A 24,221-nucleotide genomic window follows, 5' to 3' on the forward strand; every position below is an offset into this window, starting at 1 on the left:
TGCACGGAGCCGGCCGATTACCGGCCCCGGGGGATCTCCTCCTCCTAATGGGCAGTCTGGCCTCCCTGCACCAAGCCGGCCGATTACCGGCCCCGGGGGATCTCCTCCTCCTAATGGGCAGTCTGGCTTCCCTGCACCGAGCCGGCCGATTACCGGCCCCGGGGGATCTCCTCCTCCTAATGGGCAGTCTGGCTTCCCTGCACCGAGCCGGCCGATTACCGGCCCCGGGGGATCTCCTCCTCCTAATGGGCAGTCTGGCCTCCCTGCACCAAGCCGGCCGATTACCGGCCCCGGGGGATCTCCTCCTCCTAATGGGCAGTCTAGCGGGCTCATCCCGGACAGTCCGGCTGCCAGCCGCTGCGCGCTTTATTCGGCGAAGCTCACACTACACTCCTGGAAATGACGTGTAGACCGCGGCCGGAACTCGTTTCTATGGTTACAGACGGTCCCTCCAGAGCTTCCGTAGCTGGAGGTGCGCCGGGACGCTTAGTATGAGAGCGTGAGCCCCGGTGAGTTTGTGTGGAAGTGACCTGGGTACTCCCCTGAGTTCTATGTGTCGCCGCCTTTCTGCTGACGCCACTTCTAGGCGTTGTGTGACTATTAGTAGTGCCGAAGCGGGCGAGGTGAGAGCAGCGTCTGTGTGAAGCTGTGGTTGGGTCCGGGATCGGGCATAGACCTGTGTAGGCGGCGTGTGTGACTGGACCAATCCCTCGGAGCTTACACGGGGGCAGGCTGCTGTTGTGTCCGGGGCGGCTCTCGCTGTACAATCCCTTATATAGCGGACGAGCCTCTGTCTCCGAGACGTGAGCTGGGGCAGGGACACAACTCTGCTTTATCTGACTGCGATGTGGGTAATGCTCCAGCAGTGGCAGAGCGGCCAAAGAGACCCTAGATCTAGTGATGGTAGTGCTAGTTCTAAGTGTAGTGTCAATGGGTCCCCACCACTAGACCCCCGGCGTGTTAGTAGTGTCAGTGGGTCCCCACCAGTAGACCCCCGGCGTGTTAGTAGTGTCAGTGGGTCCCCACCAGTAGACCCCTGGCGTGTTAGTAGTGTCAGTGGGTCCCCACCACTAGACCCCCGGCGTGTTAGTAGTGTCAGTGGGTCCCCACCAGTAGACCCCCGGCGTGTTAGTAGTGTCAGTGGGTCCCCACCAGTAGACCCCTGGCGTGTTAGTAGTGTCAGTGGGTCCCCACCAGTAGACCCCCGGCGTGTTAGTAGTGTCAGTGGGTCCCCACCAGTAGACCCCCGGCGTGTTAGTAGTGTCAGTGGGTCCCCACCAGTAGACCCCCGGCGTGTTAGTAGTGTCAGTGGGTCCCCACCAGTAGACCCCCGGCGTGTTAGTAGTGTCAGTGGGTCCCCACCAGTAGACCCCCGGCGTGTTAGTAGTGTCAGTGGGTCCCCACCAGTAGACCCCCGGCGTGTTAGTAGTGTCAGTGGGTCCCCACCAGTAGACCCCCGGCGTGTTAGTAGTGTCAGTGGGTCCCCACCAGTAGACCCCCGGCGTGTTAGTAGTGTCAGTGGGTCCCCACCAGTAGACCCCCGGCGTGTTAGTAGTGTCAGTGGGTCCCCACCAGTAGACCCCTGGCGTGTTAGTAGTGTCAGTGGGTTCCCACCACTAGACCTCTGGCGTGTCAGTAGGTCCCCAGCAGTAGACCCCTGGTGTGTATGTAGTGTCAGTGGGTCCCCACCAGTAGACCCCCGGCGTGTCAGTGGGTCCCCACCAGTAGACCCCTGGCGTGTTAGTAGTGTCAGTGGGTCCCCACCACTAGACCCCCGGAGTGTTAGTAGTGTCAGTGGGTCCCCACCAGTAGACCCCTGGCGTGTTAGTGGGTCCCCACCACTAGACCCCTGGCATGTATGTAGTGTCAGTGGGTCCCCACCACTAGACCCCTGGCGTGTATGTAGTGTCAGTGGGTCCCCACCACTAGACCCCTGGCGTGTTAGTGTCAGTGAGTCCCCATCACTAGACCCCTGGCGTGTTAGCAGTGTCAGTGGGTCCCCACCACTAGACCCCTGGCGTGTTAGCAGTGTCAGTGGGTCCCCACCACTAGACCCCTGGCGTGTTAGCAGTGTCAGTGGGTCCCCACCACTAGACCCCTGGCGTGTTAGCAGTGTCAGTGGGTCCCCACCACTAGACCCCTGGCGTGTTAGTAGTGTCAGTGGGTCCCTACCACTAGACCCCTGGCGTGTATGTAGTGTCAGTGGGTCCCCACCACTAGACCCCTGGCGTGTTAGTAGTGTCAGTGGGTCCCCACCACTAGACCCCTGGCGTGTTAGTAGTGTCAGTGGGTCCCCACCACTAGACCCCTGGCGTGTTAGTAGTGTCAGTGGGTCCCCACCACTAGACCCCTGGCGTGTTAGTAGTGTCAGTGGGTCCCCACCACTAGACCCCTGGCGTGTTAGTAGTGTCAGTGGGTCCCCACCACTAGACCCCTGGCGTGTTAGTAGTGCCAGTGGGTCCCCACCACTAGACCCCTGGCGTGTTAGTAGTGCCAGTGGGTCCCCACCACTAGACCCCTGGCGTGTTAGTAGTGCCAGTGGGTCCCCACCACTAGACCCCTGGCGTGTTTTGTAGTGCCAGTGGGTCCCCACCACTAGACCCCTGGCGTGTATGTAGTGTCAGCGGGTCCCAACCAGTTACCAATTACTGAGATTCTGACAGAAAGAGCAGGGTCTATGGCATAGAACAATGTTGTGCATCGGTTGTACTGTCTGTGCTCCATACAGGGGTATACCTTCAATCTATTTTTGCACTTGCTAATGTGATAAAGCAAGCAAGCCCTTGTAGGCCACTTTTTGATTTTGTGGGATTGAAATTCAGCTGTCTGCAGAGCTTGTCAGTGCAGAGCTCAAAACCCCTTTTTTTTTCAATTGCTTATGTGATAGTGCAAGGTGTGTTAGCCCAGTTTGTCTTTTTTTGGTGGGTGAACTTCAGCTGTATGCACAGTAAAACAAATATATTTTTTCTGTTGGCTGGCAGAGTCCACACAAGATTTTTTTGTGTCGCAAACGTGATACACTGCTAAAAGCCACCTACTATTTTAGTGGCGGTGAAATTCAGCAGTATGCAGAGCTTATGCAGGGTAAATAAATCCTATTTTTTACTGTGGCTAACATGATACATCAGACTAGATCTGAGTTTGAAATATCTTGGAGCATATAGTCTGTTATACAGGCCTCATCCACAGTCAAAAAATACTTCCTTAGATTCCTAACGTTATACAGCAGGGGATATCTCAGTTTGAATTAGTTAGAATATCTCGTATGTTATACAGGCCTCATTCACAATAAAAAAATACTTTCTTCTGTTACGTTATACACTAGGGGACATCTCAGGGTGCCAAGGGAGGGTGGTTCACTGCGATCGAGGGGGGGTTGGCGACAGGGCTGTGGAGTCGGAGCCCATTTTGGTGTAGTCGGAGACGGTATAAAATGGACCGACTCCAACTCCTAAAATATATAATAAATTGGGTACAGTAGTTCAATGCAGTTTGTGGGGAATATTTTTTCATAAGAATTTGGGAAAGTTATGAAATGTCCTATTCCTGATCTAAGGGTCTAGACTTTTAGCTGAGATGAATCTGTGCTGCATCCTATGTTTAGCTATCGCCCCATCTCCCTTCTTCCCTATGCCTCCAAACTACTGGATCAACACGTCTATTTTGAACTGTCCTCCCACCTCTGCTCCTTCCTCATTGACAGCTTACAAACTGGCTTCTGATTTCACCATTCCACTGAAACTGCTCTGACTAAAGTCACCAACGACCTACTAACTGCCAAATCCGAGCAAGACTACTCTGTCTCCCTCCTCTTAAACCTGTCATCTGCCTTCGACACAATAGACCATACCCTATTAAAACAGACTCTCATCTCTCGGCATCACAGACTTGGCCCTGTCTTGGATCTTTTCATACCTAACCAACAGAACGTTGTCTTCCACTCACACACCACCTCCTCATCTGACCCCCTATGTGTCGGTGTCCCTCAAGGTTCAGTTCTAGGACCCAGGCTCTCCTTCATGTACACCTTCAGCCTGGAACAGCTCATAGTCTCACGGCTTTCAGTATCACCTCTGCGCTGATGACACCCAGATCTACCTCTCTGAACCTGATATCACCTCTTTAACCAGAATCCCACAAATTTGCTAGATTTGTAAAAATTAACATTGAGAAAACAGAATGCATCATCTTTCCACAATCTCATTCATCCCCCCCAACTGACCTATCCATCAAAGTGAATGGCTGCCCACTCTCCCCAGTCCTGCAAGCTTGACTCTGATCTGTCCTTCAAATGTCAGATCCAAGCCCTTTCCACTTGCTGCTGACTCCAACTCCAAAGTATCTCGGGGATCCGCGCATTCCTCAACCATGAATCTAGTTAAACACTAGTGCATGCCCTCATCATCTCCCGCCTCTACTACTACAAGCTCCTGCTCTGTGGCCTCCCTTCTACCACTCTCGCACCCCTCCAATCAATCCTAAACTGTGCTGGCTGATTAATCCACCTGTCACCCTGCTATTCCCAGGCCTCTCCCCTCTGTCAATCTCTGCACTGGCTCCCTGTTTCCCAGAGACTCCAGTTGAAAAGCCTGACTTTGGCATACCAAGCCATCGAAAACCTGTCTCCTCCATACATGTTTGACCTATTCTCCCTGTACTAGTTACCTGCACGCAACCTCCCATCCTTCCAAGATCTCCTTCTCTACTTCCCTCTTATCTCTTCTTGTCACAATCACATGTAAGATTTGTCCCATGCATCTCACCTACTGTGTAACGCTGTATTCCCAACACATCAGACTGTGTTGCCTACCGTGGAAACCTTGAAAAGGAAGCTGAAGACCCACTTCTTGTGACAAGCGTATAATCTGCGGTAAGCCTCGCTCCAGCATACCGCTGCACGACTAGCTGTACCCTCACCTACTGTACCCTCACCCATTCCTTGTACATTGTGTGCCATCGCGGGCAGGGTCCTCTCTCCTCTTGTACTAGTCGGTGAGCCCTTTTGACATGTAAAGTGCCACGGAATAAATGTCGCTGTAATAATAATTATATTACTTGTACTCTGGGTCAATTGATGACACTTTCCGGGTGTCTACTCCTAATTGAATGTGTTTTGGCAGCTTTTGGGTCCGTTTGAAGGTGTTGTATATGTTTTTTTTTTTTTTTTTGTCCCCCTATTGAATCCTATGGCGTTCGGCAATGTTCGATGAACATTCGACAAATAAAATCGGCGAATGTCTAAATATTCGGCGAACATTTCCGAACCCAACATTGAAATGTTCACTCATCTCTAGTCCCCACCAGTAAACCTCTGGCGGGTTTGTAGTGTCAGTGGGTCCCTACTAGTAAACCTCTGGCGGGTTTGTAGTGTCAGTGGGTCCCTACTAGTAAACCTCTGGCCTGTTTGTAGTGTCAGTGGGCTCCCACCAGTAAACCTCTGGCCTGTTTGTAGTGTCAGTGGGTTCCCACCAGTAGACCTCTGGCCTGTTGGTTGGGCCCTCCGTAGTGAATTATCCTCAAAGTCCACTGTTGTCGCACGTTCCTAGATAGTACATAGACTCTGTGCTGGAAATTTAATTGGGTTTTCAGGGGCAAAGATGATGTAAACTATCCGTACTAGCTCCTATTAAATTTGTGCCTGCAATGTGGATTTTAGCTCTTTAGTTGAACTGAAAAACGTTAATTTTTATGAGGCATCCATAGTGTGGCCAAGGGCTCCGTGCACCATTTTGCTCACTCAAGCGACACGCCGCACATTTCCCCTTAGGCTTCATTCGCACCTCCGTGTCTAAACACGTACATAAAAAATTGGTACCAGTGTCATCAGATTTTGGCATCAGTGTGTGGCTCATGTGTCCATTTTTACCGTCAGTGTCATCAGTGTTTTTCATGGACGGATAAAGAAATAAATGACAAAGCTCCTCCTATACATTACAATGTTAAATAGATACAGCACGCTGATTGTACATTGGTGCCATCTGTGTGCTGTATGTGTTTTTCTCTGACTCAGACTTTAGCCCTTGTAATCTGTTCTGCTGGAGAAAAACAGACATGTCTCTGTGTTTTTTATGGGCACATGGTTGTGAAAAACATGGAATTGTGAACAGCAGCATAGATTTTAATGAAAAAAAAAAAAAACTACAGATAAATGAAGTACTAAGCCCAACGGATAAAATTCATTGATTTTTATTTGGAATGAATAGTAAAAAAAGGAAACCATATTAAAACTGGATACAGGATAACTGCTATGTAGAGGTGACTCAAATAAATAATTACAACAAGTGTGGCACACCACCCAAAAACTCCCAACAAGGAATTAAGATAAAGTGCTACTGCAGATGGTAAAAAGATATACAGTGAGGAAAATAAGTACCGTATTTGATACACTGCTGATTTTACAAGTTTTCCCACCTACAAAGAATGGAGAGGTCTTTAATTTTTATCGTAGGTACACTTCACCTGTGAGAGACAGAATCTAAAAAATAAAAAAAAAATCCTAAAAAATCACATTGTATGATTTTTTACATAATTAATTTGCATTGTAGGTGGGAAAACTTGCAAAATCGGCAGTGTATCAAATACTTATTTTCCCCACTGTATGTTTGTAACAATAATTCCTTTGAACAAATACATACAAGTGCTTCTCGCTAAATTAGAATATCATCAAAAAGTTAATTTCTTTCAGTTCTTCAATACAAAAAGTGAAACTCATATATTATATAGAGTCATTACACACAGTGATCTATTTCAAGTGTTTATTTCTGTTAATGTTGATGATTATGGCTTACAGCCAATGAAAACACAAGTTATCTCAGTAAATTAGAATACTTTATAACAACAGCTTGTAAAATGTTTTTAAAATCAGAAATGTTTCCCTACTGAAATGTATGTTCAGTAAATGCCCTCAATACTTGGTCGGGTCTCCTATTGCATCAGTTACTGCATCAATGCGGTGTGGCATGGAGGCAAATAAATACAAATAATTGCAATGCCGAGCAGACTCAAAATCTCTGATAAGGTGCATACAACTAGTTTCCTATGTGCGGGTTCTCTGTGTAATGAATACAAAGCAGATCAAGGTAAATAAAGCATCAAAAAGGAAAGGCAGTGCTGGGAGTATAACCTCACTGTATCAGATAACACCCCTGACGCGCGTTTCGCATAAGCTTCTTCCAGGGGGGGGGGGGATTGTATAGTGGCATATTGTCACATGACCACTTTGTCTTTTTTGCAGAATGCACTTTATTAGCAACTGTAAAATAATTTTCCTAACTGATGCTAAATGATACATATATAAGTAAAAGAAGGTTTCCTTTTGGGAAATTTGTATTTGTTTAAAGGAATTATTGTTACAAGCATATATCTTTTTACCATCTGCAGTAGCACTTTACCTTAATTCCTTGTTGGGAGTTTTTGGGTGGTGTGCCACACTTGTTGTAATTATTTATTTGAGTCACCTCTAGATAGCAGTTTCTCTATCGGTTTCCACTTTTAATATGTTGACTTTTTTCATATTTATTAATAAAAATCATTCAGATTTATCTGTTGGGCTTAGTACTTCATTTATCTGTAGATTTTTTTGTATTTTTTTAAGTGCCTTTTACTTCTGGTCTTTTGGAATGTGTTATAGATTTAAATGGGTACATGTTGTATCTGTATAAAGAAAACTGATACAACACAGGCTCTTGAATGAGGCCTTAGGACTCAGACATCCATTTTTGTTCACGTATGCAGGAAAAAAAAATTTCCTCAGTGTTTGCTCTGCTTGTCAGTTTTTACCGGCAGTGATAAATAAAAGATGATAAAACTTCTCCTATACATTACAATGTTATCACGGACAGCAAACTTATAGTACACTGATATCTGTAATTTTCTGACACTGTTTTTTTTTTTTTTTTTTGTGAGCAGTCTGCAAAAAAAAAAAAAACAGAGACGTGTGAAGTATAGACTATAATGACACTGTGCGCCCACTCTTTCAGTATCAGTGTGGTATGCAAGGCCAAGGAAATCAAGCTAGAAGAAAATACATGCCAACATTTAGGGAGTGAAACCGTAAACTAAGCCTCTTACAACACTAAGGCTGTGTGCCCACAATGCGTTTTTTAAGCGTTTCCGCAACGGCAAAAACGCTGCAGAAACGCTTAAAAAACGCTTGGTAGAAGGCCTGCCATGTTCCCCAATGATAATCCGCATGTGCTGTGCACATGCTGCGTAAATTTCCGCTGCAGATTATCATTGCGGAAAAAAACGCAGCACTACCAATTATTTTGCGGAAGCGCTGCGTTTTTGCCGCCATTGACTTGCATTGGACCGCATGGATTACGCATCACTGTATATGTAGATGCGTAATCCAAGCGTTCTAATGTGCGGATGGTACCCAGGTCTAGCGGACAGGAGACTCTCCTCCGTACTCGGGTACCATAGAAACTGTGAAAAAAAAGAATAAAATAAAAAATAAATGTTATACTTACCTTCTGACGGCCCGCGCTGCGCTCGTCCTCCCTTGCCGGCAGCTTGCGATGGACTGGAGGACCTGCGCTGACGTCATAGTCATGTGACGGGTCACGCGACGCTGACGTCGGCAGGTCCTTCAGTGTACCGCGATCTGCCGGCAAGGGAGAACGGAGGGAAGCAAGACACCGGGGGCCATCGGAAGGTAAGTAAAGATTTATTTTTTTATTTTTAAACATTCTTTACGGTCACACTATATAAATCCATGCTGTTTGCATGGATTTATATAGTGTGACCAAGTTGACAAGCACTTTCCAAGTGATGCTAAAATCGCTTGGAAAGCGCTTGTCAACCTGCATGCGGAAATGCATGTGAAGAACGCTTCACATCCGCTTGTCCCTGGCTGGAAAAACGCATGTACAATCCGCATGCGTTTTTTCTGCCAGGGGAGATGCAGAAACGCTCAGGAAAAATCCGGAGCATTTCTGCATGGTGGGCACATAGCCTTAGGGTGCACAGATGAATTATCATTTACATATGTGCATATGTGTAAAAAAAAGCTATTTTTTTTTTCATACAAATAAATTAATCTGTACTACAAGTATGAGTTTTATAAGGGTAACTGAGTAGTTTAAATTGCACTTTGGGAGTGACAAAGACTTTTAATACTATGGCATATATCTACTTTGTGACAGTTATGACCTGATGTGTCGCTATTAGTGATGAGCGAGCACTAAAATGCTCTGGTTGAGCAAACCGTAATGCTCGGGTGCTCGACTCGAGCAACGAGCCCAATGTAAGTCAATGGGAAACCAGAGCATTTTTCCGGCGCACAACCCCCCCCACCGCAGATCTGGAGAGGGCCTAAAAATTGGTCAAATTGATGGAAACAGGCAAATGGCATGGGGAAGACCCCTGGAAGCATCTCTGACTCCCAGGTCACTGCTGTCAACACTGTTGTCAGAGTATTACGCCACTTTTACGGACTCACAATAAAACATACAAAAACAAAGCCAAAATGGATTTTCCTTGAAAAAATGTTAAGGAACATTCTTTCCAGGGTAATGACTTGCATATAAGGCAAAATAAATACCCAAAACCAAAAATGCTCCTCTACACCTTGGCCTATGTTCATACGTAGCGTTTTTGATGCGTTTTTGCACTTTTGCATTGCTTTCAACGGTGAAAAATACATTCACCAGTAAAAGTAATTTTAACATTTTACTACCTTTATATGGCCATGTGGTGTGTGAGACATGATCATACACATCCTGTTTCATTTATAAAGGCGGGACTGTGGAAGTCACAAAGCCTACTTTTACAAGGCCAGCAGTCGTCCCTCACTATTGTCAGCCGGTTATGCTTTGTTCCCATTAAGGAGTGGGGTCTCCTATACTGTTATTGCATATGCAGTGACTGCAAGGGCTGCCAAAAATTTGGACGCACTCCAATACCCCTTTGAAGAGGCGTAGAGAAGGTCCACATTAAAAAAAATTGTTACTATTGTTAAGGAGTGGGTCTCCTGTACTGGTAATGCCCATGCTAAGTGCATGGGCTGAAAAACATTTACCCCTGGGGGGTATACATGAACATACTGTATAACATACAGAATTTTAGAGGTAGGCCTCTAAAAAAGTTTCCTATGGGCATCATAAAGACCCTTTAAAAAAAATTGCGGGCGTTGTATTACGGTCACCCATATCTGAGTGTGAAGAGGTGCATGGGAATAGACCCCCTCCCCCCAAAAAACAAAACAAAAAAAACACTAGATTTGAGTTTGTTCCGCCGCTATCATTCGGTGGAGTTGAGAAGTCTGGCCCAATCCGACCCGTGTTCATTTTGATAAGTCAGCCTGTCAGCATTTTCAGTTGACAGACGGATGCGCCTATCAGTTATAATACCGCGGCGGCACTAAAAACCCACTCTGACAAAACGCTAGCGGCAGGGCAGGCTGGGACCTCCAAGGCGTTGAATCAGTTCATGCCACGTGTCCAGCTTGGATACCCAATAGTTAGAAGACACAGAGGAACCACGGAGGATGTTGGTACGGTTGGCAAGGTACTCCTTCAGCATTTTCCAAAACTTTTCCCTCCTTGTCAGTGCACCCTGCGCATCATGGCCTGGGCGCTGGGAAGGTCTGAGAAAACTGTCCCATACCTTTGACAGTGTTCCCCTACCTCTGCTGCATCATATTTGTTTCTCCGTTGCCTGTACTCCTTGGTTGTCCAACGAACTGTGACCTATGCCCCAGCGTAATCAGATGGGAATTTTTTAAATAATTCCTCAACAAGGGCCTTCTAGTACTGCAACATTTTATTAGACCTCTCCATCACGAGAAGAAGAGATAAAAAGTTCTCCTCGTAGCTTGGATCTAGAAGTGTGACCAACCAGTAATTACTGTTGCCCAAAATGTGTACAGCGCGAGGGTCACGGGAAAGGCAACGGAACATAAACTCAGCTATGTGTGCCAGACTGCCAACAGCCAAGACTTCCCTGTCCTGACCAAGAGGACGACTGTCCATGCTCTCCTCCTGCTATTCCTCCTCCTCATTATCACCCAATCCGCGATGAGATGAGGCTGGGCTGTGTGGCGTCACCCTGTATGGTTCCTTGCTCCATCTCATCGTGCTCAGTCTGCAATGCTTCCTCTTTTATTGTGAGCAGCGAGCGTTTCAGTAGACAGAGAAGCGGGATGGTGATGCTAATTTTGGCATCATTGCTGCTCACCATCTTGGAGTCCTCAAAGTTCTGGAGGACAGCACAGATGTCAGACATCCATGCACACTCATCAGATCTTATGTGCAGAGGCTGACCTGAATACCGACTGGCGTTTTGAAGCTGGCACTCAACAACTGCCCTCTGCTTCTCACAAATCCTTCCCAACATATACAAGGTTAAGTTCCAAGGTGTGGTGATATCGCACACCAGTCGGTGAGCTGGAAGCTGCAAACGCTGCTGAAGCACGACGAAGGCGGTTGAAGCTGTAGGTGACTTTCAGAAATGGGCTCACACGTGGCATACTTTCATAAGCAGCTCAGGCAGATCTGGGTAGGTTTTGCGAAACCGCTGAACCACTAGGTTGAGCACATGGGCCTGGTATGGTACGTGTGCGAGCTTGCCTAGCTTCAGAGCCACCACCAGGTTCTGGCCATTGTCACACATGAAAGTGCCTGGCTGTAGGTTCAGCGGTGACACCCACAGATCTGTCTGCTCTGTTACAGCTGTCAACAACTGTAGCGATTTGCGGTTTGTCCCCTAAGCATATTAGCTTCAGCACAGCCTGTTGCCGCTTGGTCGAGGCAGTGCTTCTAGCTTCCGACTGATGTGGTTATTTCGGAGATGGAGGCTGAAGAAGAGGAGGTGGAGGAGCTGTAGAATGTGGGGTCAACCCTGATTGACCCAGGGCTCGCAATTTTCGGCGTCTGGAGGACGTGTTCACACTGGGTCCCGGCTACTACTATATTAACCCAGTGTGCCGTCAGTTAGATGCACCGTCCCTGGCCACAAGCACTTGTTTGCACAATAAATACAGGGAAAAGTAAATAAACATAACTTCAAATCACCCCCATTACAAATAAGATAAAAAAATACATGTGGTTTTGCCAAGTGCAGAAAAGTCCAATCTATCAAAATGTAAAAATCTTTAACCCTATCAGTAAACAAAACAAAAATTCAAACTCGTTTGTTTAGTCACTGCAATAAATGTTGTAAGGAGCGATCAAAATGTCATATCTATCCCAAAATGGTATCAGTAAAAGCACAGACCCCACAAAAGATGAGCAACACACGGCTCTATCGACCAAAAATTGTAAGTGTTACGAGTCTTGGGAAAAATGGTGACGTAACCAAAACTATTTTTTTTTCTTCAGATTTGTGAACAAATGGAAAAATTTGGTATCTACGTAATCGTACTTATGAGGAGAATCATATTGTCGGATCATTTTTATCACGCAATGTACGCCGTAAAAACAATTCCTAAAAATCAAAGCCAGAATTGTCCAGCAAAAAACAAGCCCTAATACGTCGATGTAGACAGAAAAATAAGTTATTTCTCTTGGAAGAAGGGAAGGAAAAAACGGAAGTTACTTACCGATTTCCATCTTCTCCAGTGCTCTATGCATGAGCTGGAAGTCATTTACAATGTAAGTCTATAGAGACTCATTCTGAGTCTTGTTTTGACGCTCCATAGACTTACATTGTAAAAGGGACTTCTGGGTCATGCAGAGCGCAGTGAAAGTGGTGAAATCACTCAGAAGAAGAGCAAAAGGGTGCTGGACACTGGAGAAGATGGTGATCGGTGAATAAATGAACACACTTACACTACACTGACAATTACACCGGTTTAGAGAAAAAAACAGTTAACAGGAGGGCTTCTTTAACTTAACAGTTTAAACAATCAGCTGTTGCAAGCTATTTATAACCCATTAAATGGAAAGCAATCACAGCGAACGCTCAACGACAAGTGCGTGCATTGTTGTTCATTGACTGATCACACCTTTTACTCCATACTTGGAGATGACCCGTAAGCGAATGCTCTGATTTCTAGACTTCTTTTATTTCATACAAATTTCCAATATTCACATTAAAGCTTAGTTGTCCCACCGCTTACTGCAAAGACTTAACCAGATGGGCTATGGAATCAATGGGTTCTTCTCTTTTGACTTGTGGAATATTCACCCACCTGTCTCGCAAACCATCTCAAAGCTCTCCACAAGAAGCAGGTTTTCATAAATGTTGTCTTCCCATATTTTTCGGTGGAATGCTGAACAAAACCTCCACTCTGTTGATTAAAAATAGTTTCAAGAATTCCTTGACACAATCCCAAAAAGACCGAAGATTGATTGACAGACAAAATGCCATTTGGAAGCTTCCATGAACCATTCAGCCACCTGACCTGAATCCCATAGAACATATCTGGGCTATGTTTGTGCTTTGAGATTGTGTGCTGCGTCGGCCAGCACTCCATAGGTCAAGATGGCAAAATTCATTGATTCCATGCCTTGGGTTAAGGTATTAAAGCAAGTCTTTAAATTATAATAGCTTGCAAAGGGAATAAAAAAAAAAAAAAAAAGTGCAAAGGCACTTTATGGTCTGCACAGAAAGTGGAGATTGTTGTCACAGTGTAACCTGCCACTTGCCACAGTGGTCTACGGTTGGCTACAGTGGTCAGATGACTTAATCAGCACATCCTTTAGATGTTTTTCTGATGATTCGTTACTGAAGTCTCGTGACCGCTGCAGTTGCCCTGTGGTTGTTTGAGCTTTATCGTCTCCACTTCTCGCCAGCCCACAGAGCGGCCTGCACTAGATCCTGGTTAGCTGAGTATTTACGAGTTTTCTAATTTTTCAACATCAAGTCACCTGGGAAAGAATTTATTTTGTCTCAACAGCTCTTTTTAACATGAATATTTGGCATTTATGTAAAGTGGATTCTGTGACATAAAATGCAATGGAGCTGATTAACTAAACCTGTCTAACTTTTAGACTCGAAAAATGCATCAATCTTATTAGTATCTGCTGATTGATTAAAGGGCTATTACCATTTCCAATATCCTATCCCAATATGTAGTAGGTGTAGTAATATTAGCAAGTACCTCCAATCCATGATTACGACCACTGATCTAGTGACAGTTAGTTACTAGTGGTCATAACCATGGATACCAAAGGTCCTGCAATTCCTGCACATGAGGAAAGATAGCATAATCATAGCAAATCAGAAAAACTATACTACATTTCTGATTGGAGGTATTTGCTAATATTATTATTATTATTATTGCACCTACTGCATATTGGGATAGGTTCTTGGAGATGGGAATACCCCTTTAAATCTGGTGTATCTTTAGTTAATCTATGTGTGCATTTTACACAGCACAATTATCAGACATTTGGTCCTATGAACCTTTGTCTCAATAATTGTGCCATGTGAAAACTGCCAATCAGTGACAAATGAGAAAAATCCTCGTTCATCAGATGACATGATCTTTTGGATTGCTTAAAAAAATTGTCATTTTCAGTAGCATAGTGTCCTGGGTACACAGGATATGTGCTGTGGAGATCAATAGTAGCGTATATGCACAGAACAGACTATTACTGATCATTCTGTGTGAATCATAAGCGGCCTATCTAAATAGGATATTAAACGACTGACAATTATCAAAAACCTTGGCAAAGTATGGCCCGCTGGCCACAACCGGCCCTGAGGGTGTTACGGTTTGTCTCGCTGATCGAAACAGCCAAAGGACCGAAAACACTGCCCTTGCCCGGATGGCGTAGTGAATACAAAGGTGGAGGAGGGGCCGCTGGCTCCTTATTCCACCATTCTGCTGTGCGGAGCGTCAGTGCATACGCCAAATACTGAAGCAGAGCATTGTGGAAACTGGGGCAAAGTGGGCATGGGTTGTTGTATTTGTGTGTGTGATATGTGTCTGTATTTAGAATGTAGGGGTTCATACTGTATATAGGGGGCTATGTGGGGGCTCATACTGTATGTAGGGGAGCTATGTGAGGACTCGTATATAGGGGAGCTATGTGGGGGCTTCTGCTTTGTATAGGGGGCTATGTGGGGCACATATTGTATATCGGGCTATGTAGGGGGGCATAGGGGCGGCCGCGTGGAGGGCTCCTATAGTGTATAAAAGGGAGTCAGCATAGTTAATCCTGCTCATTAAATGATAAAATTATTACCGTATATACTCGAGTATAAGCAGATTTTTTTCAGCACATTTTTTTTTATGCTGAAAAAGCCCCCCTTGGCTTATACTCGGGTATATACCGGTGTGGTGAAGAGGGGTTGCGGCGACAGAGGAGCTGTGCACAGGCAGTAGCCGCTGCTGCAGCTACCACATGTGCCCCCTGATAAAGAGAATGAATATTCACTCCTCCACGCCCATGGGAGTGGAGAAGAGCGAATATTTATTTTCTTTAATAGTGCAGTGTCAGCAGCTGCCGCAGCAGGCTCAACGATCCTCTGTGCCCGCTATTAGAGAGTATGAATATTCACTCTTCTCCACTCCCATGGGTGTGGAGAGGAGTGAATATTCATTCTCTTTAGTAGTGGCCACAGAGGACAGCACTGCTGACTGTGCACTATTAAAGAAAATGACTATTCACTGCTCTCCACACCCATGGGAGTGAAGAAGAGTGAATATTCATACGCTCTAATAGCGGGCACAGTCAGCAGTGGTGTCCTCTGTGCCTGCTACTAAAGAGAATGAATACTCACTCCTCTCCACACCCACCTTTCAGGTGCTTCACAGGAATTAAATCCATATGGAAGGAAAAAATTAAAATTGTAACTTTTTCCCACCCAAGATTTGTAGTTTCACAAGAGTAACAGAGGAAAATGGACTGTCCTGAATTTCTCCTGAGTACACGGATACTCCATATGTGCTGGAAAACTACTGTTTGGGGGCACAGGAGGGCTCAGAAGGGAAGGAGCACCATTTGACCTTTTGTAACGCAAAGTTGACTGGAATAGATGGCAAACGATATGTTGTGGTTGCTGAGCCCCTGATGTGCTCCCCACAAGTGACCTCATTTTGTAAACTACACTCCTCACGGAATTTATCAAGATGTGTGGTGAGCACCTTGAATCTGCAGGTGCTTCACAGAATTTTATAACCTTGAGCTGTGAAAATAAAATAAATCACATTTTTCCTACAAAGATGTTGCTTTAGCCCCAATTTTTTTATTTTCACAAGGGTAAAAGGAGAAAATGGATCAAAAAATTGGTTGTGCAATTTCTCATGAGTACACTGATAATCCATATCTGGTGGAAAACGCACGACACGATTCGGAATGGAATTCACGCTATTTTTTCTGGAATAGGTTGCAGACGCCATGTCACATTTGAAGAGCCCCTGACATGTCAAAACAGCAGAAACCCCCTCAATTGACCCCATTTTGGAAGTTTCACCTCTCGAGGAATTCATCTCAGTACTGAGCATTTTTAAGTCTCAGGTGATTTTCAGAATTGTATAACTTTGGGCTGAGAAAAAGAAAATTGATCTTTTTTTCACTAAAATGTTGCCTTAGGCTCAAGTTTGTAATTTTCGAAAGGGGTACTATTTATAAAGCAAATTTCTCTTGAGTACACCAATGCCCCACATGTGGTCGAAAACTACTTTTGAGGCACAGTACAAAGCCCAGAAAGGAAGGAGCGCCATATTAGAATGCAGATTTTGCTGTTATGGTGTACGATTCCGATATCACATTCGCAGATCCCCTGAGGTCTCAGCACAGCAGAACCCCCTATAAAGTGACCCCATTTTACAGACTACACCTCTTAATTAATTTATCTAGGGGTGCAGTGATCATATTGATGCCACAGAATTTTATACCATTGGGCGGTAAAGAAAGAATTATTACATTTTTACCTCTAAAATGTTGTTTTAGCCCCAAATGTTTAATTTTTATAAAGGCTAATAGGAAAAAATGGACCTCCACAGTTTGTTGTGCAATTTCTCCTGATTGAGCCAATACCCTACATGTAATCGGGAAATACGTTTCAAGCACAGTGCAAAGCTCAGAAGGGAAGGAGCAACATAATTTAATGCAGATTTTACTGTTCTGGTATTCTGGTTTGCAGGTGCCATGACCCCCTGGGAGAGCCTCTGAGGTGCCAGAGCAGCAGAGTCCCTCCATAAGTTACCCCATTTTACAAACTACACCTCTCAATGAATTCATCTAAGGGTGCTGTGATGATATTGACACCACAGGTGGTCACAGAATTTCATACCATTGGGCAACAAAGAAAAAATAATGACATTTTTAGCACAAAAATTTTGTTTTAGCCCCTTATTTTACATTTTCACATGGGAAAGTGGGTAAAAATGGCATCAAAATTTGTCCCAAAATTTCAGATGAACTTGGCAATACCCCATATGTGTCTGTAGAGTACTGTTTAGCCATACAGAGAGACTCAGGAGGCAAGGAGCGATATTTGACTCTTGGAGAAATTTTTTCATAAAATGGTCTGAGGCACCCTAAGTGCTAGTAGAGCAGAATCCACCCTCAAGTGACCTCATTTTGGAAAGTGCACCCTCTGGGAATTTATCTACAGGTGTAAGTGACGATTTTGACTCCATGGGTGTTTTCCAGAAACAATCAGCAGTGGATGTTGCTGAGTGAAAATTGTAAATCTGCCATTGTAGTGCCCGTATATTGTACCTAGCTCTTGCTGCTGGAGACACCCCGTAAATTAAGCGGGCTCCCTTCGTTACAGAAATGCCAAACATGTGGACACTAAATGTGGTTTAGGCACACTGTGGGGCTCAGAAGGTAGGGGAGCATTTAGATTTGGGAGTCCAGAATTAGCAAGATTTTTTTTTTTTTTGGGGGGGGGGGTAGGGGGGAGAGACATAGCGCTTTTTGAGAGCTTTTGTGCTACCTGTAAATGGAAGCCCCTATTTTTTTCATTGATAAATGACAGACCTGAATGGGGACTTGTTTTTTTCTGTGGATTGAGTTGAAGCTTTTAATTGGGAACATTTTACATAACGTTTTGGATCACATTTATTCTGAACTCTACGCTGACCCCATACAGTACAGACCAAAAGTTTAGACACACCTTCTCATTTAAAGATTTTTCTGTATTTTCATGACAATGAAAATTGTACATTCACACTGAAGGCATCAAAACTATGAATTAACACATGTGGAATTATATACTTAACAAAAAAGTGTGAAACAACTGAAAATATGTCTTATATTCTAGGTTCTTCAAAGTAGCCACCTTTTGCTTTGATGACTGCTTTGCACACTCTTGGTATTCTCTTGATGAGCTTCAAGAGGTAGTCGCCGGAAATGGTTTTCACTTCACAGGTGTGCCCTGTCAGGTTTAATAAGTGGGATTTCTTGCCTTATAAATGGGGTTGGGACCATCAGGTGTGTTGTGCAGAAGTCTGGTGGATACACAGCTGATAGTCCTACTGAATAGACTGTTAGAATTTGTATTATGGCAAGAAAAAAGCAGCTAAGTAAAGAAAAACGAGTGGCAATCATTACTTTAAGAAATGTAGGTCAGTCAGTCCGAAAAATTGGGCAAACTTTGAAAGTGTCCCCAAGTGCAGTTGCAAAAACCATCAAGCGCTACAAAGAAACTGGCTCACATGAGGACCGCCCCAGGAAAGGAAGACCAAGAGTCACCTCTGCTTCTGAGGATAAGTTTATCCGAGTCACCAGCCTCAGAAATCGCAGGTTAACAGCAGCTCAGATTAGAGACCAGGTCAATGCCACACAGAGTTCTAGCAGCAGACACATCTCTTCAACAACTGTTAAGAGGAGACTTTGTACAGCAGGCCTTCATGGTAAAATAGCTGCTAGGAAACCACTGCTAAGGACAGGCAACAAGCAGAAGAGACTTGTTTGGGCTAAAGAACACAAGGAATGGACATTAGACCAGTGGAAATCTGTGCTTTGGTCTGATGAGTCCAAATTTGAGATCTTTGGTTCCAACCACCGTGTCTTTGTGCGACGCAGAAAAGGTGAACGGATGGACTTTACATGCCTGGTTCCCACCGTGAAGCATGGAGGAGGAGGTGTGATGGTGTGGGGGTGCTTTGCTGGTGACACTGTTGGGGACTTATTCAAAATTGAAGGCATACTGAACCAGCATGGCTACCACAGCATCTTGCAGCGGCATGCTATTCCATCCGGTTTGCGTTTAGTTGGACCATCATTTATTTTTCAACAGGACAATGACCCCAAGCACACCTCCAGGTTGTGTAAGGGCTATTTGACCAAGAAGGAGAGTGATGGGGTGCTAAGCCAAATGAACCTGGCCTCCACAGTCACCAGACCTGAACCCAATCGAGATGGTCTGGGGTGAGCTGGACCGCAGAGTGAAGGCAAAAGGGCCAACAAGTGCTAAGCATCTCTGGGAACTCCTTCAAGATTGTTGGAAGACCATTTCCGGTGACTACCTCTTGAAGCTCAAGAGAATGCCAAGAATGTGCAAAGCAGTCATCAAAGCAAAAGGTGGCTACTTTGAAGAACCTAGAATATAAGACATATTTTCAGTTGTTTCACACTTTTTTGTTAAGTATATAATTCCACATGTGTTAATTCATAGTTTTGATGCCTTCAGTGTGAATGTACAATTTTCATAGTCATGAAAATACAGAAAAATCTTTAAATGAGAAGGTGTGTCCAAACTTTTGGTCTGTACTGTGCATCAGGGTTTCCATCTAAATCTCTGAATGACGTGATTCAGATGAAAACCCCAAGGGATCCATTCACTATAATGAGTTATTCTTGACTCTGTCTTGCCTCTGTTCAGTGGTGTCCTTTTTTTCAGATGTACATAAAACTTTGGCCGCTGGATCATAGGCCAGACGTCGTCCATAGTGTCTCCATCTGCCTCATTATAGGGAAAACGCAGGATATATAGTGAGGAAAATAAGTATTTGATACACTGCAGATTTTGCAAGTTTTCCCACATACAAAGAATACAAAGGTCTAATTTTTATCATAGGTACACTTCAACTGTGAGAGACAGAATCTGAAAATAAAATAAAAAACAGAAAATCACGTTGTATGATTTTTAAATTATTAAATTGAATTTTTTGCTTGAAATAAGTACGATATTTGATCATCTACCAACCAGCAAGAATTCTGGCTTTCACAGACCTGTTAGTTTTTCTTTAAGAAGCCTTCCTACTTTGCACTCTTTACCTGTATTAATTGGACCTGTTTGAACTCATTACCTGTATAAAAGACACCTGTCCACACACTCAATCACGCTCCAACCTCTCCACCATGGCCAAGACCAAAGCGCTGTTTAAGGACACCAGGGACAAATTTGTAGACCTGCTCAAGGCTGGGATGGGCTACAGGACAATAGGCAAGCAGCTTGGTGAGGAGGCTGCAACTGTTGGCACAATTATTAGAAAATGAAAGAAACACAAGATGAATGTCAATCTTCCTTGGTTTGGGGCTCCATGCAAAATCTCTCCTCATAGGGTAAGGATGATTCTGAGAAAGGTCAGGAATCAACGCTGAACTACATGGGAGGAGTTGGTCAATGACTTGAAGAGAGCTGGGACCACAGTCTCAAACATTACCATTAGTAACACACTACGCCTTCATGGATTAAAATCCTGAGAGGGCATGCAAGGTCCCAAGACCACATTCACAACCGTGAAGCATGGTGGGGGAAAACCTCATACTTTGGGAGTGCTTTTCTGCAAAGTGGACAGGGCGACTGCACCGTATTGAAGGGAGGATGGATGGGGTCATGTATCGCGAGATTTTGGCCAACAACCTCCATCCCTCAGTAAGAGCATTGAAGATGAGTCGTGGCTGGGACAATGACCCTAAACACACAGCCACGGCAAATAAGGAGAGGCTCCGTAAGAGCATTTCAAGGTCCTGGACTGGTCTCCAGACCTGAATCCAATAGAAAATCTTTGGAGCGAGCTGAAACTCTATGTTGCCCAGTGACAGCCCCGAAACCTGAAAGATCTAGAGTAGATCTGTATGAAGGAGTGGACCAAAATCCCTGCTGCAGTGTATGCAAACTTGGTCAAGAACTACAGGAAACTTCTGACCTCTGTAATTGCAAACAAAGGTTTCTGTACCAAATATTAAGTTCTGTTTTTTTATTGTATCAAATACTTATTTCATGCAATAAAATGCAAATTAATTATTTAAAAATTATACAATGTGATTTCTGGTTTTCATTTCTAGGTTCTGTCTCTCACATGTGAAGTGTACCTATGATAAGAATTACAGACCTCTCCATTCTTTATAGGTTGGAAAACTTGCAAAAATCGTCAGTGTATCAAATACTTATTTTCCCCACTGTATGTAAGACGAGCCTTGCTGCAATCTTTGTGAGGCAGAATGAACAAATCAACAGCAGGTCAATTGGTTTTATTTATTTTTTTTATTCCGTTCCTCGAGTGATATAAGTGACTAGATGGTGGCCCGATTATAACGCATCGGGTATTCTAGAATATGTATGCGGCCGAACGGGCGCGACTAATCAGCGAAGCAGTGTTTTAAGTGGGTTGTGCACTACTTTAAATTTGCCTGTGCGGGTACTTCCGCTGCGAGCAGCCGGGAGATGACCGGCTAGCGCCGCTGACCTCCATGCGGCTACCGTCGGGAGATCTCCCGATGGCAAGTGTGAAGGGAGGACCAGGGAGCGAGGCCGCCGGTCTTGGTACTTCTGCTGCGAGCAGCCGGGAGATGACCTGCGTTTTTCAAATCCGGCGCCATTTCGCGGCTGGGCTGCGCCAGTCGCTGATTGGTCGCGACCAATCAGAGAAGCGGTGTTTTACATTTGGCGCCAATATCGCTGATTGGTCGCGGCCGCGACCAATCAGCGAACCGTGTTAGTGAGGACCGGGGAGCGGCGCTGCCTGTGCGGGTCATCTCCCGGCTGCATCGCCGCTGACCTCCATGTGGCTACTGTCGGGAGATCAGCGGCTAGGGCCACTGATCTCCCGACGGCAAGTGTGAAGGGAGGACCGGGGAGCGGCGCCGCCTAGGCCGCCGGTTGGGGTACTTCTGCTGCGAGCTAGCGCCGGTCATCTCCCGGCTGCATCGCCGCTGGCCTCCGTGCAGCAGATGAGCCGCTAACGGCCGCCATCTTGTTCTGAAATCCCGCGTCACTGATTGGCCACGGCCGAACCAATCAGTGACGCGGGATTTCCTGGACGGACAGACAGACGGGTTAAGCCGATTATATAGTAGATTAGATGACCTTATTCTTCTTGTTGGTGCGATTACGGCGATGCCAGATTTATATCTGTTTTTTATTATTGGCTGCTATCGCACACTATAAAACACTTTTTATACAATGAAAAAGTATTTGCATCACCATACTTTAAGAGCTATAATTTTTCTATATTTCTGCTGACAGTCATGTGAGGGCTTTTTTTTGCGGGATGACTTGACATTCTTATTGGTACCATTTTCGGGCACATAATATTTTTTGATTGCTTTCCATTCAGATTTTTGATAGGCAGAATGAACAAAAATGATTTTATATAAAAAAAACTATTGTTTTTGCATTGCTACATTCTGAGAGGCATAAGCTTTTTATTTCTCTGCTGACAGAGCTGTATGGCGGCTTGTTTTTTTGCGGGACTAGATGACGTTTTCAGAGATACCATTTTTAGTTATATTACTCTTTTTGAACGCTTTTTATTCCACTTTTTGTTCAGCGGTATGATGAAAAAACACAGTTTTTTTTTACCATGGTTTTTATTTTTTTACGGTGTTCACTGAAGTGTGCCCAGCAAGCAACGTTTATTTACTATTTATATGTATGTGTAGCTCTTTCAAAGACAAATCAAGCAATGCCTTTACATGGCCAGTCCATTCTTCCAAGCAGTCGGCATTTAGATTCATTTGCATATCAGTTTAAAGAGCTGTGGTAGATCTGAAGCTTCTGTCGCTTCAGCTCCCTTGCCCAGCGCTGCCGCCTCCTGCTTGACTGATGGCTCCTTTGCCTGAGATCGCAGGGAATAGACCTGGAGAAACAGGCTACAAAACTATCATGGCTCTACAGCCTCATTTGCATATCAATTTAAACGCTGATTATTCAGTGACTGACAGGCTATGTAAAGGTATTGCTGAACTTTTCTGTGAGAGAGCTACATGCACATACAAATTGTTTTAGTGAATAATCTGACAGTAGAATTTCACTTTACAGCGTGTTGCAGTTGTATAGGCCTCAGGGTGGACATAGTGCGGCAGCTGAAAACAATACCCACGTGACCCTACACATTGTGCTTTTATTTTTTTGGGCTGTATGTAGCTGAAGCATCTGGGGACCTTATCCTTCGCTTTGTTGGGCCTGTACTACTATTCATGTATTCACATATCCCTTCTTGATTTTGTTTTATAGTTTTACTGCCAGTAGGTAATATACACTCGTCGTTCTGTTTGCTTTTAATAGATGTGGATTTTGGCAGGTTTTCAAGAGCAGTTTGTTAGGCAGAAACTTTGCATGCAAGAAGGTTGATTTCAACGGCAGCTGCTTGCTGAACAGCTGAAATACGCATCTTGCAGTATGTTCTCTTTACAAACCTCTCTGCTACAATGAACTGGTAAGATAAAGTAATGTATTCACATCACATAAGCTTTCTCTGTAACAGCGTATCTGCACAATAGTGTTGACTTTGAAGCCACATTTTAGGCTATGTCTGAATGGGTTGAATATGCTGTGGGGTTTTTGCAGTGGAATAACTAATAGTGTGTTTCACTGCAGAAATGCTGTTCACCTATGGAGTAGTCTTGTTGACTATTGTAGTATTGTTAGTATTGTCATGTTTGCAACTGCTCTGCTGGGCTTCAGTGTGAGACAAGTTAAAGCAGCAGCTTGATCTTTCATGTAGATCAGGTCACGCTGTCTGTGTGAGTTTATAGGCTTAGAGATCCTGTCAAAACTTATCAAGAACTCCGAGTATAGGGATAAAACTACATGATTTTTATTATATAGATAGTATGTAGAAATAACAACAATTCATTATACAGCCAGTATTATACATATATTAGCAAAGCGACAGAAAAAAAAAACACATATGGCACACACAACTCCTGGCCCCCGTAGGAAATATCATTGACCTTTGCACATACTTTTATCTGATACTATCACAAACAACAGCACAGTGGTGTACTCTAGGCACCAAATTCCCATATATCTCATATAGTCTAAGTCTTATCAAATCTATGGTCCAAGTAAAAAGTATATCACAATCCTATTAAAGGACTAAGTAGTGAAAGTGATATCATATAATCCGAGAGACTGATATACCGTAC

The 24,221-nt window shown here is 44.5% G+C and overlaps 1 protein-coding gene across 4 annotated transcripts in view; it reads left to right on the forward strand.

The window, feature by feature from the left end:
- The first annotated feature begins 354 nt into the window (after positions 1 to 354).
- The window catches only part of ERLIN1 (ER lipid raft associated 1), an 86,303-nt gene continuing 62,436 nt past the window's right edge, over positions 355 to 24,221 (forward strand). The window contains exon 1 of one of the 4 annotated variants that reach the window (XM_073686088.1): positions 355 to 509. The gene's annotated coding sequence lies outside the window, so the exon portion shown is untranslated. Of the gene's footprint in view, positions 624 to 23,369; positions 23,510 to 24,221 lie in introns of those variants that run through there. The other 3 variants (XM_073686087.1, XM_073686090.1, XM_073686091.1) reach the window with 3 other exon arrangements.

The sequence above is a fragment of the Phyllobates terribilis genome, unplaced genomic scaffold (assembly GCF_046119375.1).
Source record: "Phyllobates terribilis strain yellow unplaced genomic scaffold, ASM4611937v1 Scaffold_5__5_contigs__length_657084704, whole genome shotgun sequence".
Classification (NCBI taxonomy): domain Eukaryota; kingdom Metazoa; phylum Chordata; class Amphibia; order Anura; family Dendrobatidae; genus Phyllobates; species Phyllobates terribilis.